Source organism: Phalacrocorax aristotelis, chromosome 3 (assembly GCF_949628215.1).
Source record: "Phalacrocorax aristotelis chromosome 3, bGulAri2.1, whole genome shotgun sequence".
Classification (NCBI taxonomy): Eukaryota; Metazoa; Chordata; class Aves; order Suliformes; family Phalacrocoracidae; genus Phalacrocorax; species Phalacrocorax aristotelis.
In genome coordinates, this window is record NC_134278.1 from 87,550,910 (window position 1) to 87,557,091 (window position 6,182).

A 6,182-nucleotide genomic window follows, 5' to 3' on the forward strand; every position below is an offset into this window, starting at 1 on the left:
GCCAGTCAAACATCTCTTCATGCTCCGCTTGGGCAGGTCCAGCAAGAGAGGACTGGGTAACCCTCTCTCTCTTCTCACCTCCAGCTGCTGGTCAGTCACCAAAACCCTCCTGAGATGTATCACCAAAGCCACAGAAGCAATCACCAGCAGGGCTAGTCCTAGTCCTCTGGGCTAGGACTTCAATCAAAGTTTCTGTGCTGACCTGATTGAGCCAATGGGCCCAAATGGGGCCCTGGATGGTTCATCATTAGAAAGGATGAGCTGTATGTTGTGTCGATGGGCTACCAGGGCTGATAAAATAATTCATTATGTAGGGGACCCATGAGGCCACCATGACCCCACAGACACAGTTGCGTTAGTCCACAGGGTGTCATGCCCCAGCTTGGGCTGGGTCATCCACCTGGGGCTACAGGTCAAACTGTGCTTGGTGGCACAGCTGTGTAATTTGCCATCCTGGATGATTGCCGAGGTTTGTGCTTCTTGCTGTACCTGACCCTGGAGCAGGTTGCTGGTGTGGAGGAAGAAACTACAGCCATCAAGTGTAGACACAGGGCAAGGAGGTGGCTGCCTCCTTCACTCCTCCCTGTCCTGATGCTTGAAAAGTTCATTTGGGACATCTCTGTTTTGCTTCCCTGACTGTTGAATCTCTCTTGCTGGCATGAAAATACCAACAGCCCAGCCTTGGTGCTTCTTGACATAGCCTCCTTGCCCACCTGGCTCCACCAACAACCCCAGAGCAGGATGTTTCAGTGTTAGCATCACCAGTCAACGTCATTGGGGCAGCCAGGGATCATTGGAAGAACTCACCATCCAGTGGCTCAGCCCCATCCCTTGCAGATGCGAAGTGTTATTCTCACCTCCAGACCCATGTCAGACCCCACAGCACCAGCATGATGTCCAAGGTCCACCGTGCCCCTGGTTGCTGGGGACCTGCCTGACTGTAGGCACAGACACCAGGAGGTGGGTGAGCCAGGCACGGCACTGTGAGGCTCTCCCCACCTGGGATTTCTGGGTGCGCACACAGATGTCCAAGCACAGCCACGTTGTCTGAGCTAGGTCCTGGGTCCAGCCTTGTGTATGTGAGGAAAATGGGGAAGGCTCTCACCCCACCATGGCTATAACAAGCTGTTTTCCTCCCATCTCTCCAGTGCTTGGCTTCCAGCCCCAAAAGGAAGAGCACCGTGCCAAGAATTTCTATGGCTGTCCAACAGAGTGAGCTAACACCTGATTGGCCCTTAATTACAGCTGTAGGAATAACCCCAGGGCAAGTGTGAAAGGGTGATGATGAAAGGGTGGTGATAAGGACAAAACTCTTATTTGCCATAAGGGCTTGTCTCGAGGACTTTACTTCAAATCAAAAATCAGCAGAAAGACCTTGAGTGTGCACAGAAGCAGCTCATGGGACAGGATGTATAGAAACCCTGCTCTTCCCCTGTGCCACGCCAACATCCCCAGACAAAAAAGGTCTGGAGACCCCTCACAGCCTTGCATTGGGAGTGATGTGCATGCTGACGTGCCACAAGGCACCAGGCGATGTGAAGTTACTGCAAAAAGGGAGTTAAAAATAGACACTGATTTATTCCAGAGCTTTTGTCCAGCCTTTCTGTGGACAAAATAACCCCCATTACCTTCTGACCCCTGAGCAGCTCCAGCCACTCCTATCACCATCACCAAACCCTGCCACAAACCAGGAGATCCTGCCCCTGCTCTGTCTGTTGTGTTCCCAGGTTGCTACGTTACAAAAACACTATTAAAGAGTGCCGTAGCTCCAAGCAGGAGCACCGGAAACCTTAGGACCATCCCTGCTGAGGTTGTTAACGGGGTTTTTTAGGTGTGATTGGGCTCACTGCTGATCCAGTGGCTTTAAGTTCTTGCCCCAAAGGTGTGCTGCACTTTCTTGCGTTAAACATGTAAAAGAAGAGAAAGCCATAGAATTTTTAAAAAATTATTTATTTTATTTTACTGTAATTTGAGTTTAAAAATTGGGAGAGGAAAAGCCCATACAACGATCAGCTGAAGCACCTAAACAGTTTGCCTGGGATGCTCAGCCCTGCTTACAGGGTCTCCCTGCCTGCGCCCTGCTTGCACAGCCCTCACGCAATGCCACCTGGTTCGATGCTGGAGTAGGCTTATGCTGCTGGCCATAAATCATGGATTTTTATACTTTTTTAAACCCTTGGGAAAGATTTCGGAAGAAGGTAGTTGCAGGTTTCTGCACCCCAAGTTGGAGTCCTGGGGTATCATGGACCGATGCCCGAGAGGGTTATTTTTTAATTATGCGATTTGAGAACTTAGATCTCTTTGGGGCTATTAAATTTGTAATGCAATGCTTTATGTCCTCCCATGCTTACACCTGAGTATGTATTGTTTTAACTCAGCTGCTCCCCAGCCAGCAGAGGCAGTTTGAAGGGGAAACTGAAGTGGGACCGATGGTGCTAGCTGATGAGCCTCTTCTCATTATGAAATATTGTGACTGGGTGTTGGACACAGGAAACGAGCCTCCAAAGCAAGCCAGGAATCCGTCAGGTGGGTGTTTGTGCTTGCTGGGCAAACAGGTGGCGGCGGAACTCAGGCAGATCCTGCCTCACGCACCCTAGCCAAGGGGGCCAAGAGGTTGATTTTTACTGTTTCGCAAACTAGCTGTCTCTTCCTGCCAAACCCCTTATACACATATATCTTTATACAGTATATAGGAATATATAGGATGTATGATATATACTTTTATATACACATACACATCCATATCCAGGAATATTAAATAGTGCTTTTACTAACAGCAAGACTCAGGGGAAACAAAACTGATGGTAGATCATTTCAGAGGAAGGGCAGACCTATAAAATCAGGAAAAATATTAAATGCTCTAACCTTCATCCCTCTTTTCTCAGTTTCAGGTGCACAGCAGGCCCTGCCAGGGCAGCCAGGACTTTCTCTTGTCCAGGCCAAGCCCTCACGCTGCTTCTGCTCTACCCTTGGGCCACAAATTAGGCTTAAGACCCTGCTCTGAAATGGCCTCTGGGGGGGTTCCTCCGGAGAAGGCCTTGGGTGTGATGGAGAAGCGATGTCCGCCTGCCCAGCCCAATGGGGCTGAGGATGCTGCTTTACCGTGCAGGGAAAAAACAAACTTAGCTGGGACATCATCTCTCAGCTTAACGGACAAATGGCTGTAAAACATCTGCACTACTATTTATATTATTTGGAGAGCAAAGAAAAAAAGTTTATTATTTCCTAGTCAGTGTCATACACTCTTCCTGGATTATTATCTGCAGCATGACTGATTCTGTTTGTTAACGCGCTTCACTGACAAGGTACCAGTTGGTTAACGTATACTACATTTTATTAAGTTTTCCACTGTCCTTAAGCAAGGTGCTTTAACCCATATAGTAAGCCCAATACATAATGAGACAGAAATTGGTAGAGCGAGATACATGAAATTGGGGGAAGGGGAATACGACCTGTTCGGTGGTCCAGCAGTCCGCGGCAAGGTCAAAGGTGGTGGGGGTCTCAGGCCAGCTGAGAGGGAGCTCCACCGAGTTGCTCCCATTCTCTGATTTTAAGGCTGGTGTGAAGCCCTGAGTCCTCATATATCTTTGTAGCCAGAGTCTTAATCGCCACAGCACACCCTGCTACGACTCTTGAAGCTGAACAGGGGCTGTTTGGGTAGATAAATGAGGGGAAAAAGGAAGACAGGCCTCATGGTTCAGCGAAAATGTTCACACTTTTATAATTTCCAAGTGCTTCCTGGCCACATTTCCCTGGCATTTGGGCTGTGTCTTTTCCCCCATAAACACCCAGATTTCCTTTATGTGCAGATCCTGCTCAGCTCGAGCAAGGCAGTTAATTGGCAATAAATGAAGCGGCTGAAAAACAGACAGGGGATGGAGGGAAAATAAATGTCCTTGGTGGGAAACTTAATAGGGAGAGCTAAGGAAGAAATAAATGAGAGGGAGATGAAGGGATGATGCTGGCTACCCAAAAGGGCTTTTCCACCACTGTTTCCCATCATGCCAGAAAGGGGCCCATCTGAAAGGTGACTGTCCCAGCCAAAACCCGCCAGTGTGGAGCCGAAACTGGGATGGAGAAAAGGGCTGGAGTAAGGAAAGGACAGGACCAACTCTTTTGGCAGCATCTTGCATTGGTGTTGGCTTCTAGGTTGATGAAACCCAAGGTATTATATTTATTTATTTTATTTATGAGGTGTATTTACAAAGCATTTTATTTGCGAGGCATAAAAGCCAGGCTGCGGCTTCTTCCTACGTTTGCGATGCAGTCCAGCTTGATGTTCCTGGAAGATGCTGAACCCCCTGGGTGAGACGGTGGCATCAGGCATGGTGGGATCAAAAGCTTAGCTTTTAATTCAGGCCTTCTCCACCTCCTGTTGTCGGCATGTCTATGGCTACTTACTTAACCCAAAATGTTGGCACAGACAGACAGGCTGCCGACACGTTGCTCCCTGCACATCCCCGGCTGGTGTTTTTGGGACCAGTTGTGTTTGGAGGCTGTATGCAACAACTTGCATGTGTCCTGTAAGAAAACCCTTTCTCTCTCATTTTAACCTAGCTCCTGGGCAATTAGTTTTTTTAAAATAAGGCCAAGGATGTGCTGCACAGCCTCTCCTCCACCCATCTTTCAGCTGACGCCTGCCAAAGGAATCAGGAGGAATTGCTGGGGGCAGACAGACAGACAGACCCTATCAGCCCCATCAGCTCCATTTCCTTAATCTTCCTGAAAAGATGCTGTCAGAGCACTGGGTACCTGGAGTTTTACCACAATTTGCCAGTTTTGGATGGGCTGATTCTGGTTATCTCCACCCCAAGTGATGTGGTGACCTGACTGACACCATCAGTGCTCAGCCTTGATTTTTCCCTTACTTCCATAAAACTCGGTGAAGGAGGTGAAGGAGGGAGGGCTTCCTCCTCATTCCACCACAGTGAGACAGGTCACTGAAATTAGTTGTATTGGTAGCAGATAAAAAGTTATCCCTGTTTGTTACCCTGTAAGTTACGCCTGTAATTATCCCGTGGGTATGGCTGTAAAATTTGTTTTGGAACTATCTGGAGATCATCTAGCTTGTATTTTTGGCTTGCAGGTGTTGGATGTGGGATCGTAGCAGCGCTGCGCTGTAGGAATGGAGTGCCAGCTTTAAAGCAAAGTGTTTTAATTAATAGTGCAAGCACAGGAGTGAGGCTGCTCCTGCATTTAAGGTAACAGCAAGCTCCCATCAATGTCCAGAGAGAAAGATCAGGACTTTGCTGAAGTCCTGGAGTGAATCCAGGACTTTTCTGCTGGTGGATCTGGGGCAGAAGAGGAGCATCTTCCTCAATGTGACGGCAGCATGCAGAGCTACTGCACCCGTCTGGTGGCACAAAGTGCAAAGGGATACTCCCAGGTAAAGTGGATCAGGATATAAAAATCATGGAATGCTTTAGGTCTTTGCATTTTTTGTTTTCTTTAAAGAAGAGAGGCAGAAACAGGCCAGTCCAGATGGGATTCCAAAATTAACTGACTGGCTTTTCCTGGGGGTTGCCTGTTCTTCCCTGCTCTACAAGAAGCCTCAAGCACCTGGCTAAGCCTTGGTGCCTGCAGCCAGGAGGGATGAAGCCCAACCCGTCCGTCCCAGGCAAGGCTGCCTGTGTCTCTTGACATACATCCATCTCTTGAAAATGGGGTTCAGCAGTGCCCCAGCAATTCCCATGCCCCTCTCCTCATGGAAGTGGGCGCTGGTTCTGTTTGCAGTTGAACTCAGTGTGGATATAAGGAGCAGTTTGGGTACATTTTGGTGTCATTATTGGTGTAAAGGCACTGAATGATTCAATCATATATTACATACATTTTTATACACAAGCATATATATGTAAAAGCCCATATGGAGCTGGTCAGAGGGAAGGGGCACCCCTGCCTCCCTAAAACATGGCAAAGCCAGGTGCACCGACCCGCGCCACCACTGAAGGTGGGCTTGGGCCAATGCGTTGGTCTGCAGAGGGGCATCACAGGCATTTCCTTTCTGCAGGTGCCCGCTGTGGGCGATGCTGTGCTGCAACCCAGCCAGGCCCTATTGCGTCTTAACCCCTGCTGGCAAAGCTGCCAACCCTGGTGTTGGCTGCAGCCCAATTTTTCTTTCTTGAGTTTAGAAAGAGTCTGTATCTGCTCCCAGCCCTTCTGGGCTAGTGTCCCACCAGTACGGG